Source organism: Podarcis bocagei, assembly GCF_964188305.1.
Source record: "Podarcis bocagei genome assembly, chromosome: 3".
NCBI lineage: Eukaryota > Metazoa > Chordata > Lepidosauria > Squamata > Lacertidae > Podarcis > Podarcis bocagei.
In genome coordinates, this window is record NC_138127.1 from 104,712,297 (window position 1) to 104,723,584 (window position 11,288).

An 11,288-nucleotide genomic window follows, 5' to 3' on the forward strand; every position below is an offset into this window, starting at 1 on the left:
GGTCCAGGTCATCATTGCTTGGGAGAAAAAGGTTCCCTCTCTCTCCAGAGGGTTCCTTGTTCTCCATATGTCTATTAGGTCCATATTTTCCGTCATCTCAAAAAAAGTCTTAGGAAGTCTCCCTTCCTTGGTAGCTGTCAGTCTTTGTGCCTTGTCCATGTTAGTGGAGACCACACCGTTCATGTCTCCCATAATTATCATATTATAATCCAGATAGTCCGTCAAAGTTTCATGAAGTTTCTTGAAGAATTCGGCTTTACCTTCATTTGGTGCATAAATTCCAACTATCAGAAATTTTTCTCCTTGTACTTGTATCTCCACTGCCAAATATCTCCCTTGTTCATCTTTAAACATCATTTTTGGAGCCCATTTCTCTTTTACATATATCACAACTCCTCTTTTTTTGACTTTGTCTGATGAGATAAATTCTTGTCCTAGTCTTTTGTTTATAAGTAATCTCCTGTGAGCTCTGGTTATATGGGTTTCTTGTAGGCATATCAAATCCAGTTGTTCTCTGTTCAAAATATGAAAAACTTGTCGTCTCCTCAAAGGCATATTGAGCCCATTACAGTTCGAACTAAGGAATTGCAGAGCCATCTTGTTATTTTTCTGACACTCCTCCAACAGCTCCAAGTTGTTGCTCTTCCTCTGATGGTGGTGGAATGTGTCCAAATGAAAGATTCAAAATGTCTATTGCTCTCCTCTGTTCTGCAATTGGGTCCACAGTTCCCTTCTGTAAGTCCTCTTGGTTTCTTTCCAAAAATTTCTCTTTATCTTGTATAGTCTTTATTTTCACCTTCTTCCCCTTGTAATCGAAAGACAGTCCCTGTGGAAATTCCCACCTAAAGAGGATGGAATTTTTCTTTAATAGAAGAACCAGATCCTTATAGAAAGTTCTCAGATCCAAGATATATTTTGGAATGTCTTTAAAAATCTGTACAGCTGAATTTCCGATTTGCAAGGCCTTTTCAAAATGTAGTCTTAATATTTTGTCTCTTTCTTCCTTGGATCTGAGGGTAATCAAACAATCCCTCGGGGTCTTTCTGTTCTGTTTTTTGCCCAGTCTAAACGCTGTTGTGATTTTAAATTCGTCTTCCTCCAGATCTTCCCAGCAGTCAGCAAACTCTTGTGTTAAGAACTCCACGAGATTGTCACCTTCGTTCTCTGGAATTAATCTTAATTTCAGATTTCTCTCTTTTCTCTGTAATTCCCACAAAGCCAGAGTTGCGTCATGCTCATACACCTTTTTAGCAATCGGTTCTAAGTTCTCTTGAGTCTCTCCAGCAATAGCTCTAGCTTCTTCCACAATTTTACGTGTTGCAGAATTTTCCTGGACCAATTTGTTTATAGATTCTGTGTTCAGATCTAGTCTTGCTGATATCTCTGTTAATTTTTGTGTATTTTCTGAACTCTGCTTTGTTAAAGTCTCCAGGGATTGGTTTATCTTAAGTAAGGCTTGTGTCACAGCATCCATGGAGACAGCTGTCGCTTTTTCTTGTCCTGTTGTTCCTGTAGGTCCTGTAGGAGTTGCGCCTGTGATCGAGCCTCTCTTCTTTTGTTGCTGTTGCTGTTGCTGTTGTTGTTGTCTAGTCTTAGCTCTTGTGGCTATCTCTTCTAGTGGACCACTCATGTCCCAAGGTCGTTTCCCACGGGAACCGTTTCCCGATGGAAAATTCCACTGTCTTGAGTTGTGTCGGCCTTTACTTTACCCTCTAGGGGGAGCAAATCAAAATGTCCAAATACGAAAACAAAGAAAATGTCCAAATACGAAAAGAAGGCAAGAAAGTTTAAAACCAGTATATCAGGAGGCTTGTGAATACAAGTTGCAGCAGTTTCCCAGTAGATACTGTCTCAGCCTACTCTGGTATACTGTAGCCAAACAGTCCAGGAACTTTGTGTCACAATGTAACCTTCTCAGGAAAAAGTCAGTTCAGTGCCCTATTGTCTTATTAAGCAGTCCGTTTCAGGTTATTGAGACAGCAGAAGATTTTTTTCTTTTAGACAGATCATGCAGTTAATAATGTCTCTTTTACCTCCCCTCTGCCCTACTAGCTAGAGGGGAGATCTAAAGTCCAGATGTCAGGTTTAATTAATCAAAAGCAATGTCTCTTGTGGATGCAGCTTTAAGGTTTCGTTACTTTCACTTTCATGCAGTCGGGGGAAGGCAGACTTCCTTAATTTTCACCTCCCCGTTTTCAGCCAAATTTCCAGATTTCAATTTCAAATAGACGTTCAGTCTTACGGGTTTTTCAGTCCGAAATTTACAGGAAGGAATCGGCGCTCTCCGCTAATAGCGACGCGGCTTCACCCTGCGGGCTGGGTAGCGATTCTCAGCACCGCGCTCCCCCGATGTCGTTCCAGAGCCTTTAAAAAGGCTCTTTCTGCGGTAAAGGGGGGGGCGCTCCTGGTGCCCACCGAATCTCCTCGTTCACAGGCTTCCGCGCCTGTGATTTTAGGGGTCCCCCGCTTGCCGTAGCGGGACAGACCCGAACTCGCAGAGCAGTCCTCTTCCGGAGCTCGGAAAGAGGACCGCCACGCCATTAGCGCTGGCGCCGACCGGAAGTCCTCGAGGGGAGGACACTATTGCGCACCGGAAGTGGAATAGAAAGTGGTTAGGGTCAGGGTGATTTCAGCCTGAGGGCCACAGTCTCTTCTGGTGGCCACATGTCATTGGTGAGTGGGGCCAGAGGCGAAAGTGGATGGAGCAACAGATTGTTTTTACTTGCACTGAAGGTGCAAAGCAACATGGGTGAGGGAGTAAGGCTGGGTAAGACAATGTGGCTTGAGGGAAATGCACTGAATCCTGATCCTGAGGTTCCCTGCCCCGGGGCTAGGAGATAAAGTTAAGAATGCTTTAACCATGTCTCAAGACTGGGGCTGTTGGATCAGATGGAAGCTAAGAAATTCTGAATTTCTGCATTTGCCTGTCCCATGGCTGCCATCCAAGATTGTATGCGGTTGATTGCAATCTTTGAGGTAGAACATAAAAATGCTTCACTCATCATTTCCTAGGCATTTTGCCAGCTGAAGAAGAAGAAAACTCTACCCAAAAACCCTACCAGGGACACACCAGCATTTCCTTCTTTCAGCCTTTTATTTCCACTGGCTTAAGAGATAGTAGCCGGCCTTCAACCTTCCCTTTGCAGCTGTTTCCTGGTTTCTCAGGTGTGGGCCAAGCCATCCAAAGATGAACTAGAAGCCAAAGGTGTTCTGGGGGCTGTTATCAATTTGATAGGTTTGGTTGTCCAGCCAGTAGATTGTAAGTTGAGTGGAGCAACTGTGGATCTCTCTGGGGCTGTGGGAGGTTAGCTGGAAGAAAGACCCAGGGGATTCTTCTCTGGTCCAGCATCCTACCTCTCCTTTAATTTAGGAAAAAATTTAACAGATATGGAGAAGGAGAAATTCCAAGAGGAGACAGGGCTGACGGTGGTCAAGAAGGTGAAATACCTAGGGGTTTATTTGACATCTAAAAATTTATATTTGTATAAGGATAACTATGAAAAATGTTGGTCAGAAATTAAAAAAGATCTAGAAATATGGTCAAATTTGAAATTGTCAATGTTAGGCCGAATTGCAGTGATTAAGATGAATGTATTGCCTAGAATGTTATTTTTGTTTCAAACCTTGCAGATTCTCGACAAGATGGAATGTTTTAAGAGGTGGCAGAAAGATATCTCGAAATTTGTCTGGCAGGGCAAAAAGCCCAGAATCAAATTTAAAATATTGACAGATGCTAAAGAAAGAGGGGGTTTTGCCCTGCCGGACTTAAAATTGTACTATGAGGCAGCAGCGTTTTGCTGGCTGAAAGAGTGGATGCTCCTCGAGAACACAGACATTTTGGATCTGGAAGGTTTCAATAATGCATTTGGTTGGCATGCATATCTATGGTATGATAAAATTAAGCTGCATAGTGCCTTTAAAAATCATATTGTTAGAAAAGCATTGTTTAATGTTTGGATAAGGTATAAAGATCTGTTGGAAAACAAAACCCCTAGATGGGTGTCTCCAGTGGAAGCTAAAGCAGTGAAGAAACTCAATATGGAGGTCGGATGGCCGAAGTATTGGGAAATTTTGGAACAGGAGGGAGATAAATTGAAATTACAAAGTTATGAGAAAATGAAACATAAAGTACAAAATTGGTTTCAATACCATCAAATAATGGAGTTTTTCAAACAGGACAGGAAAATTGGCTTTCAGGTGGAAAAATCAAAATTAGAGACTGAATTGTTAGAACCCAATACTAAGAATTTATCAAGAATGTATAACTTGCTGCTGAAATGGAATACACAGGATGAAACAGTTAAATCGGCTATGATTAAGTGGGCACAGGACATTGGTCATAACATTATGTCTGCTGACTGGGAATGGTTGTGGAACACCGGTATTAAATTCACGGCATGTAATGCCTTAAAGGAAAACATTATGAAAATGGCTTACAGGTGGTACATGACCCCAGTCAAGCTGGCAAAAATTTATCATTTGCCTGATAATAAGTGTTGGAAATGTAAAGAGACTGAAGGTACCTTCTATCACCTTTGGTGGACATGCCCGAAGATTAAGGCCTTCTGGGAAATGATCTATAATGAAATAAAAAAGGTACTTAAATGTACTTTCCCTAAAAAACCAGAGGCCTTTCTCTTGGGCATTGTCGGCCAACTGGTGCCAAAGAAGGACAGAACTTTCTTTATGTATGCTACAACAGCAGCAAGAATACTTATCGCAAAGTATTGGAAGACACAAGATCTACCCACTCTGGAAGAATGGCAGATGAAGGTGATGGACTATATGACACTGGCTGAGATGACAGGCAGAATCCGTGATCAGGGAAAAGAGACGGCGGAAGAAGAATGGAGAAATTTTAAAAGTTATCTTAAGGACTATTATAAACTTGATGAATGCTAGAATGTTGAGGTTTTCAGGAAAAAAGGGATACAGTGATATAAGATCAGATTATAGAAAAGATTAAGACGACAGAGGTTGGAAAGGAATATTTAGAAGTTGCTAAAAAACTATGGACATTGGGATGCAGAAAGGGGGGGGGTATGGGGGAGTCCTGGAAAAGAGGTTTATGAAAAAATTGTTATGAAACTATACGTGTTTGTATGTCTTTTTAGGTGTTTGTTTGTCTTTAAAAAATTCTGTAAAACCAATAAAAAATTTATATATATAAAAAAAATAGTGTCCTCCCCTCTCAACAACTCTTCTGAACACAAAATTAACTAGAAGCTTTGGACACTAACTCATGCCTTCTTGTTTTTCCATGTGTCTTATTTTCAGAAGACGCTCCTCTGTTCTCTCTCTGAAGGGCTGTCTGCTCCAAGTCTGGTCTGTTGGTTGGTTTAAAATGGCCGGGCAAATCTGATTTCTCTCAGCTCCCCACATTTCCACATCAGTTTGTGATGTTAAGAAATCATACCAGCTGCTGGAAAATACAGGATGAGAGAGTGCTCTTGCGCTCAAATCCTGCTTGATGGTTTCCCACAGGCCTCTGTGAGAGCAGGACGCTGGACTATGTCAAGCCTCTGCTTAAAGACCTCCAAAGAAGGAGACTCCACCACACTCCTTGGCAGCAAATTCCACTGTGGGCCAGCAGTCTTTTCTTATGAAAATTCATCAGCATTTTTGCATCAACGTTCTCCTAACACACACATTTGTATACAGTTTTCCACGACCAATGTATTTTTGCAAAGCACTTTTCTCAAAAAGTATGCAAAAGTCGTACCTTGGTTGACAAATGCCTTAGCAGTCGAACGTTTTGGTTCCCGAATGCTGCAAACCTGGAAGTGAGTGTTCAGGTTTGCGAACGTTCTTTTGGAAGCCAAATGTCTGGCAGGGCTTCCGCGGCTTCCAGTTGGCTGCAGGAAGCTACCTCAGATCAAGAACAGTTTCAGGTTAAGAAAGGACCTCCAGAACGAATTAAGTTCTTAACCCGAGGTGCTACTGTCTCACAACATTAGTCTCAATTCTTTCCTCCTGTAAATGCAGGAGTCTCAATTCTTTCCTCCTGTAAACACCTGATATGGGGCTAATCCAATTAAGCCGGTGAAAATTAGGCCCCAAACCACTTCACTCAGGGTTGCAGACAGTTTGTTTCAATTTGGGTGGGTGGGTGGATTGGCCAGGAGAGAAGTACCATTGGTGCCCCCCAGCATGGTCAATTTTGCAGGGTCATCCAGAAGTTTGATGGGGAGGTGCATGGGTCAGGAAAGTGGGGAAGCCCCCATCACACTGACCAGAGCCCTTGCACTGTCTCCCATTAGTGGAGCTACTCAGTTTGATCCTGCCCTCTGGCAATCTCCAATCTCCAGAACACATCATTATTTCTTTCTTTCCAGGACAGAAAGTTCCTCTGCTCTCACAATAGCGTCTATCAGTGCTACAATTGCAGGATTTTCCCCCCTTCGAAGGGACTTGTGCTGAGTTCTGGAAACAGCAAGGGGCAGAACATTCATTTTACTCAGAGCTCAACTTTTGCAACATTAAAATGCCAGCCTTCCTTGTCTTGTTGGTAGTTTCTTCTCTGAGCCTAAGTCCTATCAGACTTTCCACCTTGAAGCTCTTCCACCTTCCTCTACCAGTGATTCTTATGAAGTCAGACAAGGAGGCAATGTTCACAAGGAAGTCCAATGGGAGAACAGGATCATAAAACTAGGTTAAGCCCAGTGGTGTAGCATGGGGGGGGGCACAAGGGCAGTTGTCCCAGGCGGAAAAATGTTAGGAGTGCAAAGTTTCAACATCTGGTGCTGTCTCAATACAGCTGTGTGCTTTCATTGCTGCTTTCTGTTGAAAGCGGCTTCTCCGTGCAAACCAGGAAGTGACCTCTCCAGACAACAAATCTTCTTTTCTTATCTCTGTGGCCACAATCTCCTGGAAAACACAGACACCATTAGGCAATTGAATGCACATGCATACTCCGTCCCTTTCTCTCACTCTGCACAGCCCTGGGTGCTGGCAACCCACACTATGCCACTGTTTAAGGCTGGATCTAGACACATCAAAGAAGCGATTTGGTTACACAAGTTGTAAACTTAACACAGGGAACTTCCGCTGGCGAAAAACAGGATTCCACAGCACTATCTGGTGCCATAGTGTTATAATGCATATACAGTTGTACTTTGGTTGTTGAATGGAATCCGTTCTGGAAGTCCATTTGAATTCCAAAAATGTTTGACAACCAAGGCTTCCTGCACTCAATTGGAAGCTGTGGAAGCCACGTCAGATGTTTGGGTTCCAAAGAACGTTCGCAGACCGGAACACTCACTTCTGGGTTTGCAGCATTCAGGAGCCAAAATGTTCGAGTCGCAAGGCATTTAGGATTCAAGGTATGACTGTAAAGCACTTTATCTTTACAAATGTAGCTGAGTCCTAAGTCATTACTGCTTCAGGCAGCAGATATCATGAGAGTGTCATCATGATCATGTTTACTTCTGATTTCTGGTGCTGCATTTTCTTTGCAACAAGGAACTGCTTTCTAAAACAAGATGGGCGGGCGTGAATCATTTAGACATTTCATTCCATGTGCCAAAATGTCCAAGACTTCAGCTATCGAATGGCTCTGGGCACACTTTTGTACAAGGAAGGAAGACAGAAAATAACTGTCTCTTTTGGGGGTGGGGGGACAAGTTGGCAGGTCACTTAACAAAATGTGGGTTTGGGATATGCGGTTACTTCTTGGCTTTTATCCAAGGAGGAAATGCCCCAACTACAACTCAACAGAGGGTGAGACACTCAACAAGCTACTGGTTTCTATGGGCTTAAGCAAGCTGCAATTTGTGTTTGGTTTGTGGTTTCTCCATTACACAAAGTCAACAAAAGGACAGGTGAGGTGGCTTAGCAATTCAGCCCAGCTTTGTTCCCTTGCCAAAACGATAATTGTGTTTTTTATTTTTTTTATCCTCAGTGCACTGACACCGGAAAAAAATACATTTTTAAAAAATCGAAACAATACTTACAACAAAGAGAATGAACCATAGAATGAAAGGAATGCAGATTATATTCACTGGCACAGTGTTGGGGTTTGGCTGAGGTTTGCCTCCTCTTTTACGGACAAGGCATGTGAAAATCCTATGACACTCCGTCTCTCTGATGGTTTGGAGGGTGATAACATCTGCTGATCTAACTTATATGCAGAATTCATCAAGCGAAAGGCTGGGCTGGATGAATCCCTAGCCAGAATTAAGATTGCCGGAAGAAATATCAACAACCTCAGATATGCAGATGACACAACCTTTATGGCAGAAAGTGAAGAGGAATTAAAGAACCTTCTAATGAGGGTGAAAGAGGAAAGCGCAAAATATGGTCTGAAGCTCAACATCAAAAAAACGAAGATCATGGCCACTGGTCCCATCTCCTCCTGGCAAATAGAAGGGGAAGAAATGGAGGCAGTGAGAGATTTTACTTTCTTGGGCTCCATGATCACTGCAGATGGTGACAGCAGCCACAAAATTAAAAGACGCCTGCTTCTTGGGAGAAAAGCAATGACAAACCTAGACAGCATCTTAAAAAGCAGAGACATCACCTTGCCAACAAAGGTCCATATAGTTAAAGCTATGGTTTTCCCAGTAGTGATGTATGGAAGTGAAAGCTGGACCGTAAAGAAGGCTGGTCGCCAAAGCATTGATGCTTTTGAATTATGGTCTAGAGGAGACTCTTGAGAGTCCCATGGACTGCAAGAAGATCAAACCTCTCCATTCTGAATGAAATCAGCCCTGAGTGCTCACTAGAAGGACAGATCCTGAAGCTGAGGCTCCAAGACTTTGGCCACCTCATGAGAAGAGAAGACTCCCTGGAAAAGACCCTGATGTTGGGAAAGATGGAGGGCACAAGGAGAAGGGGACGACAGAGGACGAGATGGTGGGACAGTGTTTTTGAAGCTACCAGCATGAGTTTGACCAAACTGCAGGAGGTAGTGGAAGACAGAAGTGCCTGACGTGCTCTGGTCCATGGGTTCATGAAGAATCGGACATGACTAAACGACTAAACAACAACAACAACATCTCCTGATTAGGTATCACACAGCAGGACAGAGTTTCAAACATAGACATGCTCTCCCAAGCCCACAGTCCCAGCATGTTCACACTCCTGTCTCAGTAATGCCTATACAGTGGTACCTTGGTTCTCAAACTTAACCCATTCCGGAAGTCCGTTCCAAACCAAAGCGTTCCAAAACCAAGGCGTGCTTTCCCATAGAAAGTAATGCAAAATGGATGAATCTGTTCCAGACTGTTTAAAACAACGCCTAAAACAGCAATTTAACATGAATTTTGCTGTCTAAAGAGACCATTGATCCCTATGGAACGCCCTCCCACCATATGTCAAAGAGAACAACAACTACAGTGGTACGTCGGGTAAAGAACTTAATTTGTTCCAGAGGTCCGTTCTTAACCTGAAACTGTTCTTAACCTGAAGCACCACTTTAGCTAATGGGGCCTCCTGCTGCCGCCGCGCCGCCAGAGCACAATTTCTGTTCTCATCCTGAAGCAAAGTTCTTAACCCGAGGTACTATTTCTGGGTTAGCGGAGTCTGTAACCTGAAGCATATGTAACCTGAAACGTATGTAACCCGAGGTACCACTGTACCAGACTTTTAGAAAACATCTGAAGGCAGCCCTGTTTAGGGAAGCTTTTAATGTTTGATGCATTACTGTATTTTAATATTTTGTTGGAAGCCGCCCAGAGTGGCTGGGGAAGCCCAGCCAGATATGCAGGGTACAAATTAATAATAATAATAATAATAATAATAATAATAATAATAATAATAATAATATGAAAGCAATAAACAATGTACCGCAGCCACACAATCAATCAATCAGTAGCTGAAATGGGTTACACACAGTCACAAAAACAACACAAAAAGAGCCGCAAAAACACAAAAAGAGCCGCAAAAACGCAAAATAAATAGCAAAAACAGACAGCGTAACAGTGTAATGGAAGTGTGGCACTCAAAACAGAAGTGTGGTACTCAAATCAGAAGTGTAACACTAAAAACAAAGCATGTTCGGCTTCCGAAAAAAGTTTGCAAAGCAGAACACTTACTTCCGGGTTTGGAGTGTTTGGGTTCCATGTTGTTTGAGTACCAAGGTGTCTGAGAACCAAGGTACCACTGTACTGGCTTGGGTCATGTCCGTAGAATGGAAGATAGCAGGCAGGATCCCCAAGGATCTGCTCTGTGGGGAACTGGCTTCTGGCCCCAGTCCTGTTGGCAGACCTACTGTGTATTACAAAGATGTCTGCAAATGTGGCATCTTTCAGCAGGGGAAAAGATTAGCCCAAATTTGACAGGTTTTTGGCAAGAGGTGAAAGTCCGTTCAACAAAAGAGGAGAGGAAATCTTAAGGCTGGGGAGGCCAAAGATCACTGCTTCTAACCCATCCCATCCCTATTTTGGTTATTCACTGATACCGGTCACAATTTTAATCACCAAAACCCTGATTAAAATGGTCCGTGATATTCAGGGGATTAAAAATGGTGGTAGATTTGAGTGATAACTGAGAGGAGAGCTGGTGGTTTGCACGCCTCTCCCTAAAATTTCACTCCTACAAATAGCTGAAATGTCATACACCCCTCCAGCCAACACACACTGTTTGATCTATGAATGAGGCTTTGAAACTTTGCAGCAGGTGGAGATATTTTCTGTAGGCCCTAGAATTCAAAACAGGAAGCCTGGTACTTTGTCAACACTCCTGAAAATGTAAGTCTTCACTTCTAATAGCATTCATCAGAAGGTTTTGTTTTTCATTTCCTCTGAGGCAGTCTACAAAAGGAGAAGGCTGTGTTGGTTTGGCAGGAATCCAAAACACCGTTGCGATTGAAATCAACCCCTTCTCTCCCACCTCCTCAAGCCAGCAGTTGAAAGCCCTTGGCTATATGTCAGAAACACCAATACACTGCTTTGTTTTTAGGGTTTTCCTTGGCATGTTAACGCTGAAAAACTGGATTTGTAGGTCACCCGGATTTATAAGAGATCTGTGCCCCCCTGTGGCAAGTTAAGGGATGGCACCCGGCTGGAATTTACTGCTGATTTCCCTTTCCTTTCCTTTCGTGTTTTGCATCGCTGCTCTTCAGGTAGAAGAAGGGCCCAAGACATTTTGGCACCTGAGGTAAACCACAAAATCATAAATCACTGGATTGCAGAGTTGGAAGGGACCCTGAGGGAGAGACATACCTTGGAGCTCAGATCTGCTGCTTCTGTGGATCTGCCGCCTGAGGCAATCACCTCCCCTTGCCTCCTAGATGGCTCAGCCCTGGATGGAAGAAACTTGAGAGATGCTTTTTTGAAAGATTCTTGAAT